The sequence below is a fragment of the Pseudophryne corroboree genome, chromosome 8 (genome assembly GCF_028390025.1).
Source record: "Pseudophryne corroboree isolate aPseCor3 chromosome 8, aPseCor3.hap2, whole genome shotgun sequence".
NCBI lineage: Eukaryota > Metazoa > Chordata > Amphibia > Anura > Myobatrachidae > Pseudophryne > Pseudophryne corroboree.
The window spans coordinates 19,519,638-19,540,321 of NC_086451.1; the positions used below are offsets into that span (position 1 = coordinate 19,519,638).

Sequence of the window (20,684 nt, forward strand, 5' to 3'; positions counted from 1 at the left end):
CATAGACATCACTTACTGACACACACCCCCTACATAGACACCACTTACTGACACACACACCCTACATAGACACCACTTACTGACACCCACACCCACACACCCTACATAGACACCACTTACTGACACACACACCCACACACCCTACATAGACACCACTTACTGACACACACACACCCTACATAGACATCACTTACTGACACCCCCCCTACATAGACACCACTTACTGACACACACACCCACACACCCTACATAGACACCACTTACTGACACACACACCCACACACCCTACATAGACACCACTTACTGACACACACACCCTACATAGACATCACTTACTGACACACACACCCTACATAGATACCACTTACTGACACCCACACCCACACACCCTACATAGACACCACTTACTGACACACACACCCTACACAGACATCACGTACTGACACACACCCCCTACATAGACACCACTTACTGACACACACACCCTACATAGACACCACTTACTGACACACACACACCCTACATAGACATCACTTACTGACACACACACCCTACATAGACACCACTTACTGACAAGAATGCAGACACCACTTACTGACACACAGACAGCACTTACTTACACAAACCCACTTACTGACACAAATGAACACAGACAGCACTTACTGACACAAACAGACACCACTTACTGACTCCAACTCACTAAACAGACACCACTTACTGACACCAACTCACTAAACAGACACCACTTACTGACACCAACTCACTAAACAGACACCACTTACTGACACAAGGTGAGAGGGTAACCCCCGGGTGTGCGCTGCTTCTCGCAGATGTCCGCCCGCTCTGCCATCCACGGACCCGGCTGTCATCTTCTCAGTGCAGCCTCCTCCTCCATGCCCAGGTGTTGGTCCTTCTGGCAGGCGGGGGCCGAGTTCTCTGGGACACTCCGACACTGACTTATATCGCAGCGGAGCAGGGACAGGAAGGAGTCGGTAACATGATGCAGGAGGGAGGGTGAGGCAGCGGGTAACAATCAGGAGCGGGAGTCCAATTGCGGGGGGAGGAAAGGGGAGCTGGTGACAACACACAGTAGGTCAGGAGCCAATCACGGGATTGCGTGAAGGCGGGGGGTAACATTCGGCTATACAATCACGCGGGGAGCGGGGGGGGGGCGCGGATAACATTCGGGGGAGCCCAATCGCAGGGACGGAGGAAATAGCCAACATGACGTGGGAGCCAACCGCGAGTGGAGCTGCCGGCTGGTAATTTATTCACTGTGCAGTGCCGCCCTCCAGTGGTCGCCGCCCATAGGCAGCTGCCTAAAGCTGCCTAGTGGTAGCGCCGGCCCTGACTGCACCCAATCTATATATCCTGGAATAGAACTAAATATACTGTACATTGCCTCTGTCCTCAGTAGAACAGTCTTATTGCCATATGAGTCCTTATAGTAGAAGCAGGACCTGCTAGTACCAACCTCTCTCTCCTGGAGGTCCACGTTCTCCTTTATCACCTTTTTCTCCCAGTGTCACAGGGCATTCTCTCTGGAAATTCCCCTGTTGTAGGCCATCTGGACAGCAAAAGAAAAATGTGAACGATTTGGTTTGATATAGGGGTGTGCACCGTGCTATTTTTCAGGTCTTAGTTTTGGATCTGGATTGGTTTTTCCAAAACCACCCTTGCGGGTTTTGGATCTGTATTTAAAAAAAATAATATAAATCGAAACAGCTAAAATAACATAATTTGGGGGTGTTTTTTGTTCCTACAGTATTATTAACCTCAATAACATTAATTTCCACTCATTTCCAGACTATTCTGAACACCTCACAGCTCACAACATTGGTGGTCATTCCGAGTTGTTCGCTCGGTGCCGTTTTTCGCAATGCAGCAATTAGCTGGAAAATGCGCATGCGCTAAGTAATTTAACACCAGCAGTGGCGCACCCAGGGGGGGTTTCCGAGCACCCAGAAACCCCCCTCCACTTTTTTTTTAGCTGCATGAGTATTATTAATGGCTGTCTAGCGTCCTCTGCAGCCTGCTGTCTTCCTGGTGGCACTTGTAAGTGCAATAAAAGTTTATTTTAATTATAGTACATATATATATTTCCCTCATGTGCTTATCCATTCTTACTTTTATAATCTTCAACTGCATCAACTCCAGCAGTCTTCTGCCACCTGATACTTATTCCAGTGTCATCTGCTGAAGTAACTATGTTTATTTACCCTGTACTTGTCCCATACTGTCATCAACTGTAAGTTGCTGTTTTCCTGTTTGATTATTCATGTACTCTGTAATTGGGCGCTGCGGAACCCTTGTGGCGCCATATAAATAAAGGATAATAATATATACATGTGCATACATATATACACATGTATATACATACATACATATAAACACACACACACACACACACACACACACACACACACACACACACACACACATACACACATGATATATATATATATATATATATATATACGTGTGTGTGTGTGTGTGTATATATATATATATGTACTGTATGTGTGTACACACACACACATATATATATATATATATATATATATATATATATGTATGCATGTTTAATATGCTATGTATATGTGTATATGTATGTGTGTCTGTATGTATGTATATATATATATATATATATATATATATATATATGTGTGTAGATATATGTGTGTGTATATATATATATATACACACACACACACACACACACTAGTTTTACGGACCCAGCATATGCTGGGTCACCTCAGTCCCCACCCCCGTGATTGGCTCCGCCCAGTTCTGGAAACCCCCCCATGCAAATCCTGCGTTTGCCACTGACCAAACATCAGATTTACACAAGCTCGAGCAACGTTTTTTCATCGCTCGAGTGATCGTAGTGTGATTGACAGGAAGTGGGTGTTTCTGGGCGGAAACTGGCCGTTTTCAGGGAGTGTGCTAAAAATGCAGGCATTCCAGGTAAAAACGCAGGAGTGTTTGGAGAAACGGGGGAGTGGCTGGCCAAACGCAGGGCGTGTTTGTGACGTCAAACCAGGAACTAAATGGACTGAGGTGATCGCAGTCTAGGAGTAGGTCTGGAGCTACTCAGAAACTGCAAAGAAATATTTAGTAGCAGTTCTGCTAATCTTTTGTTCACAATTCTGCTAAGCTAAGATCCACTCCCAGAGGGCGGCGGCCTAGCGTTTGCAATGCTGCTAAAAGCAGCTAGCGAGCGAACAACTCGGAATGAGGGCCCTTGTTTTTATCCAGTTTAGGCCAAAAAGTTGCACAGAGGTAGCTGGACGGAGCAGCAGAAGCCCTTGGATGTATATACTGGGAAGACAAAATATTTTTTAAAAAAGATTGTATTTAAAAAAAGACGCACTAGGCAAGGCTCAAGATTTCAGTTCACAAAAAGATGATTAACGCAAAGAGAATAAAAACAATATTTTAGATTTCATTTATTACACAAATTTTAATTTCAATTTATTTAAATTTAATTTATTTAGAATCAAATTCTTAATTTCCTCCAAGATATCTTCAATATACAGAAAGTTCATTATATGAGCGTGGAGAGTTTATTTACATTAATTTCATTTAAATTTATCAAATTTATAATTATTATTAATAATATTAATTTATATTAATTACAATGTGGTGATAAGAAGAGTTACGAAAATAAGACAATAAGTTATAAGTTATGACCTACAGACACCACACCCTGAAATGGATGGAGCACACCTGGATGTATTCTGGGAGGATACAGCACAAAATATATATATATATATATATATATATATATATATATAAAAAATTATTTTATTTTGGGTGAACTGACAGAACATCCCTAGATGGACGGAACAGCTGCAGTCCCTGGATATATACTGGGATGACACAGCACAAAATATTAATTTAAATCAAAATATATATATTATTTTTTATATCACACAGTGCATTTACAGTGCCACACAAATGAGTCAAAAATATGTAAAAGTATTTTTTATATCACACACTGGCAGTTACAGTGTCACCTAAATGAATCAGAAATATATATAATAATTACACACTGTGGTTGACTACACCGACAGCGTCGCACAATGCGTTTGTGAGTAGGAAATAATATACTGCAGTCTGAACGGGCAGTGTCACAGTACTTGTGAAAATAAAAATTGTATAGTACACTGGGGTACAGCACAAACAAACAAAAAAATAGCTTTTTTTATAATGATAATTTTAGGCTTTTTGCTTTTAGCTTTTTTTAATTTTACACTGAGGCAGAGCCCCATGATGGACCAACAGATCACCCCTATCAGATACAGCAGACAGAGCACTCCTTTCAAATACATAATAGAAATATATTTTTGGCTTTGGATCACACACAGATATATAGCACTAGTGTATGGCACCCACAGTGCTAGTCGTCACTGAGTGACGCACCAATAGAAATATATTTTTTGCTCTGGATCACACACAGAGAATATATAGCAGTAAGGTACGGCACCCACTGTACTGGTAGTCAGAGTGAAGCACCAATAGAAATATATTTTTTGATTTGGATCACACACAGAGGATATATAGCAGTTGTGTACGGCAGTACACAGTCCCTTATAGACAGAGAACAACACCTGATCCTATACACCTCCACAGTATGCTATATGCAGTGCACTGTCTACTATGCAGAGCCCTAACACAGTGACAGTCACACTTTAACTCAATTCTCCTGCTGCAACCCCTCTGCTCTCTCCTGCCCCGTTTCCCTACCCTGCCTATCCGATTACAGCACAGAATACAGCACAGAAGAAACACATCCTTACTGTGCACTCTCCAAGTCCGAAGTAAAGATGGCGCCGATCACCGGAACTATATATAGAATCCAAATCCCCTCCCTGCAGCTCCGCGTCTCCCTATCCCCTCCCTGCAGCTCCGCGTCTCCCTATCCCCTCCCTGCGTCTCCCTATCCCCACCCTGCAGCTCCGCGTCTCCCTATCCCCTCCCTGCAGCTCTGCGTCTCCCTATCCCCTCCTTGCAGCTCCGCGTCTCCCTATCCCCTCCCTGCAGCCTGCGTCTCCCTATCCCCACCCTGCAGCTCCGCGTCTCCCTATCCCCTCCCTGCAGCTCCGCGTCTCCCTATCCCCTCCCTGCAGCTCCGCGTCTCCCTATCCCCACCCTGCAGCTCCGCGTCTCCCTATCCCCTCCCTGCAGCTCCGCGTCTCCCTATCCCCTCCCTGCCGCCCCGCATCTCCCTATCCCCTCCCTACAGCTCTGCGTCTCCCTATCCCCTCCCTGCCGCCCCGTGTCTCCCTATCCCCTCCCTACCACCCCGTGTCTCCCTATCCCCTCCCTGCAGCTCCACGTCTACCTATCCCCTCCCTGCAGCTCCACGTCTACCTATCCCCTCCCTGCAGCTCCGCATCTCCCTATCCCCTCCCTGCCGCCCCGTGTCTCCCTATGCTCTCCCTGCAGCTTTGCATCTCCCTATCCCCACCCTGCAGCTCCACGTCTCCCTATCCCCTCCCTCCCACCTCGTGTCTCCCTATCCCCTCCCTGCAGCTCCACGTCACCCTATCCCCTCCCTGCAGCTCCGCGTCTCCCTATCCCCTCCCTGCAGCTCCGCGTCTCCCTATCCCCTCCCTGCCGCCCCGCGTCTCCCTATCCCCTCCCTGCAGCTTTGCGTCTCCCTATCCCCACCCTGCAGCTCCGAGTTTCCCTATCCCCTCTCTGCCGCCCCGCGTCTCCCTATCCCCTCCCTGCCGCCCGCGTCTCCCTATCACCTCCCTGCAGCCCCGCGTCTCCCTATCCACTCTCTGCCGCCCCGCGTCTCCCTATCATCCTGCGTCTCCCTATCCCCTCAATGCTGCCCTTTCAAGATTCTACTACGGGGGCCCACAAAGCAGGGACGTGTAGTTTATTATGATAAGCATTTTAAATCTTTAAATCACTTTGGGAGGCACAGATAGCAGTGGCTCCCGGTAACAATTGGAATGGGAGAGAAAGGGGGGCGGGGCCAAGCACAGGGTTGTAAAAACCCATTAAAAAACTGCGGGGGAAGCGGCACATATGCCAGTGCCTCGTTGACAGGGAAAACCTGCCCCTGTCAGCGAGGCAGATGTGATTGGACAGCGGATCCAGTACTGGATCCGCTGGTCCAATCACCCATAGGCATTGAGGTCAAGCTGCGGCGGGACCCGACGCTACAGTGGAGCTGCCTGCCACTTCACACGATGCTGGAGTTGCCTACAGCAGCGGCAGCTCCGGAGACAATGGGCAGCGCTGTTACCTCTATTTGCGTGCCCTCAGCATCTGCTTCCTCTGGGACTGAGGAACCAGGACCACTAAGGCGAGGGGGGGGGGGGGAGTTGTGCTTGGTGGTAAGTGTCTGGGCAGCTCACCCCCAGATCACTTGGACTGCAGCTCCCCCCCTTGTGATCTGGGGGTGAGCTGCAGTCCAAGTGATCTGGGGGTGAGCTGCAGTCCAAGTGATCTGGGGGTGAGCTGCAGTCCAAGTGATCTGGGCAAGATCACTTGGACTCCAGCTCACCCCCAGATCACTTGGACGCAGGGACATGGAAAAATAAATAAAATAAATGTAAAAAAATGATATATTTATATCACAGCTGCCCGCCGCTGACCAGCGCTCACTGCTGCACGCTGCACCGCCATTGAAAGCTGACCACCGCAGACCACAACTTGCGGCGATCAGAGGGACATCAACGCCGCAGCGACGAAGGACAGCTTAGTACCGCTGCATCCCCTGCAGACCATGGGCTCATCTGCCACCGACAACCACAGTCCCTTCCGCACCTCTGCTGCACATATCAGGTTCTCCTGCTTCCCTATGTCCTCTGCGGTCACTTTCCCTGTCCCTGTTGTCACTCTCTGTCACTACTTTCACTCTCTTTCCCTGTCCCTGAATTGTGGGTCATACCGTTTGCTATAATGTAAATTTCAGCTCATACCATGGCTATAATGTGAATTACGGCTCATACAGTGTGGTAAAATCAAAATTTTGGGTCATAGCGTGTTCTGTAATGTGAATTTTGGCTCATACTGTGTGCTGTAATGTGAATTTCGGCTCATACTGTGTGGTAAAATATGAATTTCGGGTCATACCGTGTGCTGTAATGTAAATTTTGGCTCATACCGTGTGCTGTAGTGTGAATTTTGGCTCATACCGTGAGCTATAATGTGAATTTCGGCTCATACTGTGTGCTGTAATGTGAATTTTGGCTCATACCATGTGCTGTAGTGTGAATTTCGGCTCATTCCGTGTGCTGTAATGTGAATTTCGGGTCATACTGTGTGGCATCAGGTGAAAGGGGCGCCAGTACTAGATAGTATAAGGGGTCCTACTACACTGAAGGACACGCCCCAATTTGAGTGGCCACACCCCCTCTTCCGGAGTCACGCGCATAATTGCAACCTTCACTTTTCCATACCCCCACTTCAAAAATGTCCACTTCGACTACTGTATATGTATGTGTATATAATATATATATATAATCTCAGTGCCTCCCCGGCCAATGACCTCACCGCACGTCACTGCCACAAAGTTCTAGTTACAACCCTGGTGCCTATCTATAATACTGTATAAAACTACAGACTGCGGTATTATACTATATATGGATGTGGGGCTGGATGCTTTTTAACTTGTGTGCATTTAATATAATATTTATCAGGTTTTCTTTTGCTGTTACTTGGCTGCTTCAGGAGGATCAACATACTGTTAACACAGCCTCTAGATAACATGACCACTCCACTGTCCAAGCAACAGGGGAAGGGGAGGGCCGGGAGGGGGGAGGAGGGGGGGGGGGGTTCGGGGGTGTAGGCAGAAATTTTGCCTAGGGTGCCGAGAAACCTTGCACCGGCCCTGTTTGTGAAAACATGCAATGGAAAAACCTAGGAACCAGGACTTACCTGGGCAGATGACCTCCGCTTTACCGCAAGCGATGAGCAGAATGAAGACCATAAGAGATGAGGACAACATTGCGGGTTCAGGGATTCTTCCCCTTCAATCTTTCACAGAAACCTTCCAATCTTATTCGGCTTTCTGTTTAGGAGCACATTTGCTAATTATAGTCTGAATTATAATCTCATAGGGCCTAATTCAGGGTTGATAGCAAAAGCAAAAAATCTCTAATGGGCAAAACCTTGCTGCACCGCTGGTGGGGCAGATGTAACATGTGCAGAGAGAGTTACATTTGGGTGGGGTGTGTTCAAACTGAAATCTAAATTGCAGTGTAAAAATAAAGCAGCCAGTATTTACCCTGCACAGAAACAAAAAACCCACCCAAATCTAACTCTCTCTGCAGGCTGTGAGAAAACACAGTCTAGCGATCAACTCTGAATTACTCACCTAATCTTATAAAAGAACACAATTCCTAGTACCTAGACCAAGTGACAAGAAATAACCTATCGCTCTTTCCTGATGTGGGCAAACACAAGTAGATGCCAGCTGCCATTGTTAGTTCGCTACTTGCAAAATAAAGGTTAGGGGCCGGATGCAAATGATGCCAAGTTCAGCGGCTGTGCGGGATGCAGACCAAACTTGGAAATTTTTAAAGAGGAAATCACTTACAATGCAAAACCATGCCTTGTAAGTGATTGCCCCTTAAAAAAAAGTCTGCGTTCGGCCGGCATTCAGCGCGGCCACGGAACTTTGACGTCATTACATCTGGCCCTAGGCCTCTTCTTACCAGCACAGGTTGTACTGGCTGTCATGCATCGCCTATATGTAAGCTTTTGATAGTTGTATACTGATCTTAATGTCTCCAGGCTCTGATAGGTTCTGTATAGTATTTCTAGTCACCGTGGTAACCAGCTGGCCGGGGCACTCCGATTGTTAGCACCTGCTACTGATGACACATGATGGGACTTTCCTTAATTTCGGGCGGCCATGTTGTATCAAAAGTCATAGGTAATGCTTAACATGAAGTCACACAGAATGACTATAATGGCTGGGTGAATGCCCAGATAGTAGGGCAATCCAAGCACTTTCATCTAGTAAAGTGGGCACCTATTATGTAATGCCAAGAACATATAGACTGGCTAGAACCAAGCACAGCTGGGGGTATGCCGATAATGTGAAGTTACTAACCCTGCTGTCCTCAGTCCTTTGAGGAATCGGTAACTTAAATTAGCCCTGATGAAGGTGCACCACCATGAGATCCACGCTAGGGTTAAAAGTGGAACATCACCCCATCTAAGTTGTTGTTCACCTGGAAGAACTGAACAGGAATTACAGATCCTGTTGGACCTTTAGTGAATTGCGTCATTTCTTTGGACTACTAGCCTCCATGGACTCTGATGTGGGGTGTGCCTGACGCGTGCTTGAAGACAGTGGACAACAAGGGCACTGTCTACTAAATAGTGCTATCCCATCTATAGTAATCTCTATAGAGATTCTTCAAACATTAGCTTTGTTTTAAATACAGTAACCTTTGACATATGCATGCTAATAGGATGTACTTGCAAACTGTAGGAGGCACCAAATCTGTCTTCTGCCCCCTCTGTTTCTGAACTCCTGTAACTCATAAGAGAACTCCATTTCTGAGAATAATTTCATGAACAAACTACACTCCCTGGTCCTACACCAGGCATCCAATAAGGGACCGTGAGGAAGCCAGCATCTGGCTGGAGAGTGACGCTTGTATGGGAAAGTAGCCACCACTAAATGTGTAGGAAAGTCATGGCGCTGGTTGGGGAAGCTATCTGAGATGCGTCACGTCCTACTGTTCCCAGTGAGATATTAATAACACGGATAGCATTGAGAGTTATCACATGATTACTGTAAACGCATGAATCAATATTTTTCAATTTAAAAGCACAGTTTATTAATAAAAGATGTAAAAGATATATGAAATATATATTCAAGAAATATAAAAGGTATATATACTCAGCTATATTCTGAGATCAGTCCCTGCGGAGCCTCGCTGTCTCCTTCAGTCAAATACCCAGAAATGGATGCCCAGGCTGTTGTGCAGTCGTGCAAGCCCTTTTTATTCCCTAAGGGGGCGGTAACTTCCCAGTTCATGTACACAAACTTACAGAAAACTTGCATGCATTAGTGCTTTACTTTTATAAGCAGCAGGGGGCACCATTGCCACAATTACGGTTATTAACAAAGGCTCTTATTGATTTATCTATTTCAATAATAAATGCCAAATTTGAACACCTGCATTATAACACTGTAATTCAACTGCACATTCAGCAATTTGCCTTAAATAGCAACTCTTGTGCACGTGACAAATGTGTGATGTTGTTCATCTCTGTTGTCTGGTGTTGATATAAAATGTTCTGTCAATACAGTGTTCCAAGGCCTTTGGTTAGAGTTGAACAAAGGTCCACACACATTTATACAGGTGGGCCAGAATATGGGGCAAAAGTCACATAATTGTCATTAAAACACACTGATACAATCCACTTGTATTTTGTCATATATGAATGGCATCACTACTCACCATTCTTGTAGCTATCTCGTTGTCGTAAAGGCAACATTTTTATTGAACCTTTGCAACCTCAATCACATATAATAGACATATGAGGCCTTATACATCTGAGGTCCATCACCCCATAACCTGTGGTATATAGAATGCCTGTTAACCATCCTTTCAGTCCAGAAAACTAAACGAAAAGTTTCAGCACGTTGGGGCAGATGTATTGAGCCTGCAGAAGTGATAAAGCAGTGATAAGTACCAGGTGATAACAAACCAGCCAATCAGCTCCAATATGTAAATTGACAGCTAGGAGCTGATTGGCTGGTGTGTTATCACCTTTCACTTATCACTGCTTTATCACTTCTCCAGGCTCAATACATCTGCCCCAATAGGGCAGCTATGCATAGGGCAGTGGCGTGCAGTGAGGTCAGTGGCTGGTAAGGCACTACAGCCATAATGTCCACCAAATCTGCCGATGACCCCTACCGCCGCCGAGTAAATGCCCGCTACTGACCCTGAGTCGATGCCCTGTGCCAGAGCCGGCCCTAACCAATATGATGCCCTAGGCAAAATTTTGGCTGGTGCCCCCTAGCACCACCGCTAGTTCCGCCTCTGACCCTGCACCCCTTTCCCAGCACCATCACCCCCCACCCATAGCAGTCCATTTTTTGTTTTCCTACTCCCTGTGATTTAGATAAGAACAGTGTGCACGTTCGGCGCACAGCCCAAAAAGGTATGTGTTTTGCTGGCAAGGGGTATGGCCACACAATTGTACCCGCAATTCACAGTAGTGCAACTTTATTCACAATTTATCATATGATAGTGTCCCTTATTCACATTACATCACACAGTAGTACAAATTTACCTTATATACGTTAATTCTCACAGTAATACCCCTCATTCACATAACATCATACTGAATTGCTCCTTATTCGCATTACACCACACCATATTGCTCCTTATCCACATTACACCACACCATATTGCTCTTTATTCACATTAGACCACACAGTAGTGCCCTTCCTATATGTTACGCCACACAATAGAGCACCTTATGCACATAATGCCACACATTGGTAATGCATTTATACACATAATACCACACAGTAATGCCCCTTACACATATGATACACATTATTAATGTACTTATAGACATAGTGTGCCTTATACATTATGCCAACCCTTCTTAATGCCCTTATACACATAATTTCCCTTACACATATGCCGCACATTGTTAATGACCTTATACACATAATGACACACATAATGTCACTTACACATATGCCACACATTATTGGTGCCCTTATACACATAATGACACACATAGTGCCCCTTACACATATGTTACACATTATTAATGCCCTTATACAAATAATGACACATATAGTTCCTGGCGTGAGTCAACTGGCAGCTCTGCTAACGTCGGGTGCCTATTTTTTATGAAAATGCATCTTAATTGCATTGCTATGTGGCTAGGATCCACAAGCAGCTTCTGCTGATTAAAATGATATGCAGCATGCCTATATACTGTGTGAGACTGTGGCTGTGTCTGCATACAAAATGCTGCACACAGTATATAGGCATGCTGCATATCATTTTAATCAGCAGAAGCTGCTTGTGCCCCTAGGCATACCAGATGCCCTAGGCAATTGCCTAGTTTGCCTATGCCTAAGGTCGGCTCTGCCCTGTGCCACCGCCAATGGCTTACAAACTCACCCACCATCAACTGACCCAGCCCTCCGCCACTAATTTGCATCTCAGTCCGATGCCACCAATGCCCGCTGCCCTCCTGCTCATCATACTTGTGATATATTGTACATTTTTATAGGACATGAATGAAATTTTGTTGTCCAGGGCTTCCATTAACTTAATGGAGAAGGGTCTGAATGGTTTAAAAAAAAAAAAAATGCGTGAGGTCCCCCCTCCTAAGTATAACCAGCCTCGGGCTCTTTGAGCCGGTCCTGGTTGTTTAAATACTTGGAAAAATTGGACAGGGGTTCCCCGTATTTAGACAACCAGCACCGGGCTCTTGGTCCGGTCCTGGTTCCAAAAAATACGGGGGACAAAAGTTGTAGGGGTCCCCCGTATTTTTTAAACCAGCACCGGGCTCCACTAGCCAGGGACATAATGCCACAGCCGAGGGACACATTTATGGAGGTCCCTGCGGCCGTGGCATTACCCCCCCAACTAGTCACCACTGGCCGGGGTTCCCTGGAGGAGTGGGGACCCCTTAAATGAAGCCCCCCCCCCCACCTCCAGGCACCCATGGGCCAGGGGTGAAGCCCGAGGGGAGAGAGAGAGAGAGAGAACCCGGACTCATTCACAGACAGCTCCCGGCCCGTTGCTTAGTAACGGGACGCGCCTGGCAACACAAGTCACAGTGCCGCAGGCAGGAAGGAGGCGGCAGCGGCTGGAAGCGGAGGGATTGGAGGAGAGGTGAGCACTGCGCGACATGAGACAACACAAATATCACATAGAGAACTCACCCCTCACTCCTGCTTCAGGCCCATCGCTCCAACGCCAGTCACAGCCGCCGGATCCCACCGCCTCTACCCCCTCCAGCGTCGTGTGGGTGATTGGGCAGCACTGGATCCGCTGCCCAATCACAGGTGCCTCGCTGGCATGGGGGTGGTGTCCCTGTCAGCGAGGCACTTGTTTCAGTGCCGCTTTCCTGCTCTGTTTTAATGGGCTTTTACAGCCCAGTGCTTGGCCCCGCCCCCTGCTCTGCGCCCGTTCCCATTATCCACGGGAGGCACTGCTACCAGTGCCTCCCACAGTACTTTAAGCTCATCAAATTATTACAATTAAATAAAGAAGATACTTATGACACAGACTATGAGCGCCGCTGAACTGCTGTGCGGTGCGTGATGACGTCATCGCGCACCGCACAGTAAGGGTCCTCTCCATGAAGGGAAACTAGACGCGTAGCGTCTAGTTTCCTTCACAGCGGGGGGCAGCGGGACAGACCGGGCAGCGGGGGGCACAGCAGCAGCGGATCTTGCTGTGGTGCGGCGCCCTCCGGATGGCACCGGCGTCCTCCGGAAGGTGGCGCCCCGGGCAAAAGTCCTGCTTGCCCGTGGCAAGATCCGCTACTGTTCACCACAGGTGCTGGCAATCATAAATTAAGAGGGAAGTCCAGGAGCAGAGCATTCTGTCCCTCCTGGAGAGGGTCATTTTGGGAGAAGTGCCCACAGCACTGCCGCCACCCCCTAACAGAGCCAGAAGTCAGAAGGCTGGTGAGTATATTACCGTAGTCCTGCAGAGAGGGGTCCTCCGGTCATCGTTGGTGGCAAAAAAGGCACAGCACAGCGGCTGAAGCTGCACGAGCATGCATCTCAAAACACACACAGGGTGCAGGGCGTGGAGGGGGGTGCCCTGAGTTGCATGGAAAATCCTTACTCTCACTGGCAAAACAGTAAATACATGTATAGCCTCTGATTTACAAACCCCAGCCAGTATAAAAATCATTGTTGCTGAGGCAGGATCGCACCATTACAGGGGGCGGGGCTTCTCCTCAGATTTGCCAGACACTCACTCAGTGCTATTTTATCATGCAGGGTCACAGAGAAAAGCTGACAGACACTGTTCCTCCTCATAACAACGCTGAAACAAGTACCAGGGTGTTATAGAGAGGGGGAGGTGGGGGGGGGGGGGGGGGGGGGGGGTTATTACATTAGGTGAGAGTGTCTAATTTTGAAATAAAGTGCTGAAGGTTTTGTATAATAAATATACATATACAATTCTCTTCATATAGGGCGCGGTGTGTGAACTGGCAAATCTCTCTGCGTTTCTCTGACAGATTTTAGTGTGGTTCTGTCACTGATAGCTCCCTGTGTGATTGTGGTGTGAAAGTGCACGGCTGTGACATGTCAGACAATGGAGAGAGCTCTTCCCCTGAGGAAGCCATTTTAGATGTGGGTGAGAAAATTACAAAGTAATATGTCAAAGCTTTCTAGAAAACTCTCTGAGTCTGAACAACAGACAAAATACTGGAGAAAATCAGTGGAGGATGTACTATTTGCTGGTCCCTCCACGTCATCCACACGGGACCCCTCAAGTTCCCAGAAAAGGTCTCTGGCCCAGAAAATGCAAGGAGACACAGACACAGATTCCGACTCTGACATCGACACTGGGGATTTGAGAGGGGTAGACCCCAAATTAATCAAAAGCATACAATGTATGATAGTTGCTATAAAGGAAGTGTTGGAGTTTCCTGAAACAACACTGGTCCCAGAGGAAAAGGATTATTTTAAATTAAATAAAATAAATAAAAAGCAGGTTGTGACTTTTCCTCCTTCAAAGGACTTGAATGCGTTCTTTGAAGAATCCTGGGCTAACCCTGAGAAGAAATTTACCCTTCCCAGAAGGATACGTGTAGCGTACCCTTTCCATGAGGAAGACAGGCACAAATGGGAGACACCCCCAATGATAGACACCTCAGTTTCTCGGCTGTATAAGAAAATAGTTTTGCCTGCCCCTAGTTCAGCCTCCGTAAAAGATCCAGCTGACTGTAAATTAGAAACAACCCTAAAATCCATATATACGGCTAACGGAACAGTGCCCAGGACCACCATTGCTTGTGCGTGGGTAGGTAACGCTGTAGAAAAATGGTCTGACAACTTGCTTGTTAACATAGACACAGTTGACAGGGATGAAATAGTCCTAACTCTCGCCCATATCAAAGATGCTGCAGGTTACTTAGTGGAAGCTATAAAGGATATTGGGTTGCTGAGTTCAAGATCCTCCGCTATGGCAATTTCAGCCCGCAGGGCGCTGTGGATCCGCTAATGGAATGCTGATGCGGAATCAAAAAAGAATATTGAGGCGCTTCCTTACAATGGAGAAGCCCTCTTTGGAGACAAGCTGGATGCCATGATTTCAACAACTACATCAGGCAAGTCAGCATTTCTGCCTTCTGCAGCTGCTCCACCTAGGAAAGGATTTCATTCTCGTACGATGCAATCCTTTTGCCCCAACAAGTCCAAAACGGCAAAGTGTACCCCCTTTTTCGCAGGAAGAGGTTGATGAAGTGGTAAAACATCTACAACACCATCAGGCTCGCAGGAGCAGAAGTCAACAGCTACTTCTGCTAAAACCTCAGCATGACGCTGGGGCTCCCCTGCGGGAGTACGATCGGGAGGGGGCACGTCTACTGTCTTTCAGCCAGGCCTGGGTTCACTCAGATCTGGTCCCTTGGGTATTGCAGATAGTATCCCAAGGGTACAAATTGGAATTTCAGGACCTTTCCCCATGCCGATTTTTCAAATCAGCCTTACCAGCTTCTGTTCAAGACAGAGCAAAAGTGCTGAACGCAATACAGAAATTATGTCAAGACAACGTAATTTCCTTAGTTCCTGTGTCACAACAGGAAAAAGGGTTTTATTCAAGCCTGTTTGTAATGCCGAAACCGGATGCCTCGGTCAGAACGATTTTAAACCTAAAGACTCTGAACCTTTATTTGAAAAGGTTCAAATTCAACAATCTCCTCATAAAAGGGAGAACCAGGGAGAAACTAGTGCAGAACATTGCACTTTCCCTGACGGTGCTTTAACAGCACGGTTGGATCATAAACCTTCCAAAATCACAATTGGAACCCACAAGGAAGTTATCATTTCTGGGAATGATATTGGACACGGAAGCACAGAAAGTATTCCTACTGGTGGAAAAGGCTCTGGAGATCCAGAGGATGGTCAAACAAGTTTTAAAACCAGCACACATATCGATTCATCAGTGCATCCGCCTGCTGGGGAAGATGGTAGTGGCCTACAAGATTTTACAATTTGGACGATTCCACGCCAGGGTGTTCCAACGGGACCTACTGGACAAGTGGTCCGGATCACACCTATACATGCACCGGAAGATAATCCAGTCAACAAAAGCCAGAATTTTACTCTTGTGGTGGCTTCAAAGTTTTCACCTCCTGGAGGGATGCAGGTTCGGGATTCAGACTTGGATCCTGGTGACCACAGATGCAAGCTTCCTAGGTTGGGGAGCAGTCACGCAAGGGGAAAGCTTCCAAGGACAATGGTCTAGTCAAGAAGTACTCCTCACATAAACATTCTGGAATTGAGAGCTGTGTACAACAACCTTCATCAAGCGGCACACCTTCTTCAAGATCGTCCCATACAGATCCAGTCAGACAATGTAACGGCATTAGCTTACATAAGCCGCCAGGGTGGAACAAAAAGCAGAGCGGCAATGGCAAAGGTGACAAAGATACTCCTCTGGGCAGACAGACATGCAAAAGCTCTGTCGGCAATTTTCATTCCAGGAGTGGACAACTGGTAAGCAGACTTCCTCAGCAGACACGATCTCCATCCAGGAGAATGGGGCTTCCACCCAGAAGTCTTTGCAGAGGTAGCAGATCGTTGGGGCGTTCCTCAAATAGATATGATGGCATCGTGTCTCAACAAGAAGCTTCAGAAATATTGTTCCAGGTCAAGAGACCCACAAGCAATAGCAATGGATGCATTGGTGACTCAGTGGGTGTTTCAGTCGGTGTATCTGTTCCCTCCACTTCCACTAATACCAAAAGTTCTCAAGATCATCAGAAGAACAAGGGTTCAAGCAATTCTCATTGCCCCAGACTGGACAAGGAGGGCTTGGTATCCAGATCTTCAGGAGTTATTACTGGAAGATCCTCAGCCTCTTCCTCTTCACGAGGATCTGCTTCAGTAGGGGCCGTTTGTTTATCAAGACTTACTGTGGCTGCGTTTGACAGCATGGCTGTTGAGCGCCAGATCCTAACCCGTAAGGGTATTCACAATGAAGTCATTCCCACACTTAATCTGGCCAGGAAAGGGATAACGTCCAAACATTACCATCGTATTTGGAGAAAATATGTATCTTGGTGTGAATCCAAGAAGTCTCCTGCGGTGGAGTTTAAATTAGGAGGTCTTCTCCTATTTCTACAGGCGGGTGTGGATGCTGGCTTGAGATAAGGGTCTATCAAGGTCCAAATTTCGGCCTTGTCCATTTTCTTTCAGAAACAGTTGGTTCCCCTTCCTGAGGTCCAGACGTTCGTGAAAGGAGTTCTGCGCATCCAACCTCCCTTTGTGCCTCCTGCAGCACCATTGGATCTTAATGTGGTGTTGCAGTTCCTTAAATCGGACTGGTTTGAGCCTCTACAAGAGGTAGAGTTGAAGTTTCTCACTTGGAAAGTGGTCATGCTGTTGGCCTTGGCCTCAGGCAGATGAGTGTCTGAATTAGGGGCTCTGTCACACAAGAGTCCTTATTTGATTTTTCATGAAGATAGAGCTGAACTAGATAGAGCTGAACTGCGGACGCGTCAGCATTTCTTCCAAAGGTTGTGTCTTATTTCCATATCAACCAACCTGAGGTGGTGCCAGTGGCTTCTGACACCTCAGCTGTTTCAAAGTCCTTGGATGTTGTCAGAGCATTGAGGACTTATGTTGCAAGAACGGCTCAGATAAGGAAAACAGAATCTTTGTTTGTCCTCTATGACCCCAACAAGATTGGGGGTCCTGCTTCTAAGCAGACTATTGCGCGCTGGATCAGAGGTACCATTAAGCACACTTATTCCACGGCAGGATTGCCGTTACTGAGTTCGGTAAAGGCCCACTCTACAAGGAAAGTGGGTTCTTCCTGGGCGGCTGCCCGGGGTGTCTCAGTGTTGCAAATTTGCCGAGCAGCTACTTGGTCAGGGGCAAACACGTTTGCTAAGTTTTACAGGTTTGACACCTTGGCTGCTGACGACCTTTAGTTTGGTCAGTCAGTTCTGCAGGAACATTAGCACTTTCCCACCCGTACTAGGAGCTTTGGTACATCCCCATGGTACTAAAATGGATCCCAGCATCCTCTAGGACGTAAGAGAAAATAGTATTTTAATTACCTACCGGTAAATCCTTTTCTTGTAGTCCGTAGAGGATGCTGGGCGCCCGCCCATTGCTCATTTTTCCTGCAGAACTACATTTTATCTTTTTACACAGGTTCTCATGTGTTAAGATGTTCACAGCTGTTGCTGTTACGTTATGCATGCACGTTAGCATGGGTTATATTGAAAGCCATGTTAGGCGGCATGTTTTGTATGGTGTGAGCTGGTGTGAATCTCGCCACTAGTTTAATGTAAATTCTTCTCTCGAAGTTGGGCACAGTTCCTATACTGAGGTCTGGAGGAGGGGCATAGAGGGAGGAGCCAGTTCACACTGTTGAAAAGTCTTAAAGTGCCGAAGGCTCCTGTGGAACCGTCTATACCTCATGGTACTAAAATGGACCCCAGCATCCTCTACGGACTACGAGAAAAGGATTTACCGGTAGGTAATTAAAATCCTATTTTTTTTTTACGGGAAAGAGACTTCAACCTTAAAGCATAAAATACTTGCAATTAACATATAGGTATTAAAATTAGGACAAAACTTACGTAAAGTAAAAAATAAAATGTTATGAGATAGCAAATAAGAAATGCACTGGTGAGTGGAAAAATAGTACCCAACACATATCATATATAATAAAACAGTTGTGTGTAAATTATTTAATAAGGAGATATAGGTGTGTAAAGGGGCTGGCTACTATTAAGAAACACGTTGGGTATGGTATGCCGGCGGCCGGGTTACCGGCTGTCAGAATACAGATACCGGAATCCCGTCCGCCAGAATGCCAGCAGGGGGGCAAGCGCAATGAAGCCCATTACGGGCTCACTGTGCTTTCAACGCTGCGGGCTCAGTGGCTTGCTGCGCTCACCACAGGTTCCATTCTCACTCTATAGGTGTTGTGGGAATAGCCCCCTTCTAGCCGGGATTCTGGTTGGTGGCATTGTCAGTGCTTGGGATTCCGGCTGGTGGCATTGTCAGTGCTTGGGATTCCGGCTATCGGCATTGACAAGGCTTGGGATTCCGGCTGCCGGCCTACAGTATTTTAACAGGAAGGGGATAATGTTCTCAGTCGAAAAAAAACAACACTTTCCGCCCATTTGTAGGTTGAAATAACTTGTAGAAAAATCTGCCCGGGTGAAAACCATGTGGATTGGTGAATTTGCCACGCCGATCCATGTGTTTTGTCGAATTTGCGGGCATTGTTGACAGTTTTTTGGTCAGTTTTCACCAATGCCGATTGAACAAAACAAAAAAAAAAAACGAAAAGGCATGGTGAAAACGGAGCAAAAAACTGTTGAAAATGGTCTCTATTGAATAACAAACAATCGAATTAGTGCCGGTTTTCCGACTGCAACCCCAGAAAAAAACAGCAGGCGGTCTGCATCGCTCAGAGCAGAGGCACCAGGGACACGTGTGGCCACTTACCAGCAGGGGGAGAAGGTGAATCAGTCTGGCAGGAAGGTGTGAGACCCTGTGTGGGGTGAGCAGTGCGGTGACTGGGAGGAGGAGGGGTCGGCACTGGGGCTGCAGATGATGCGGGTGAGGGATGGGGTCCTGTGCTTGCCCATCCCACACCCCGCACAGGCAATACCCATACCCTCTAGTCAACTGCTGGTGTCTACTGGTGTCCCCTACCCCCCATACTGGCTGTGAGCTGTGCGGGGACTGGTGAGATTACACGTGCCTGTACTGGTGCGTACAATGCAGCATCATTTTAGCCTGCCCATTACAGATATACATCATCTATATATAAAAGGCTAATGCTACACCCTCTGCATAACAGAGCCCCAGCTCCCAGCAGCAGTACTTCCAGAAACCTGGCAGCTCCTGTGTGAGTAGCGACTGCTCCCCCCCCCCCCCCCCCATAATCCGGCCCAGGGGTCTGTCTTTTAACTAGTTTAATGATAAAGACTTCTCTCCAGGATGTACTCCTAATGCCTTTGAGCTATGTCTGATTGGGGTTATTAGATTTCTAAATGACCTCACTATGGGCATCATCATCCCTTCTTTTAGCCATATGAAGGACCAATTCTTATCTTAGACTGGTCCTTTTTCCAATTTTTGCACATCCGTCACTTTCATTCCTCTGTTAAGTGGAAGCTCACTACTTTTGGGCTTCTTTGTTTTAGTCAGTCTTCTACCAAGGGGCTGATCTCCATTCTCTATGAGGAACTCTGCCTGACAGGGTCTTCAGCTAGAGAATCACATGAAAGGGCCTGGGAGAGAGAGAGATCTTGGAGAACATTTAAAAGACCAGGACTGGGAGGATGAGGTTAGGCTCAATGCTGCTTCCACTTCCCATTGCAATCGCATAAAGGGAAATGTCTACACGCTTTTGTACAGATGGAACCTTGCTCCTTCAAATCTGCATTATTTCTCAGCACAGGTCTCTGATACATACTTGCCTACTCTCCCGGAATGGCCGGGAGGC

General features: G+C 46.9%; 1 protein-coding gene across 2 annotated transcripts in view; it reads right to left on the bottom strand.

Annotated features, from left to right (window-relative positions):
* Positions 1–20,684, bottom strand: part of LOC134948168 (ficolin-2-like) — a 625,934-nt gene that overhangs the window by 64,957 nt on the left and 540,293 nt on the right. The window lies entirely within an intron of this gene.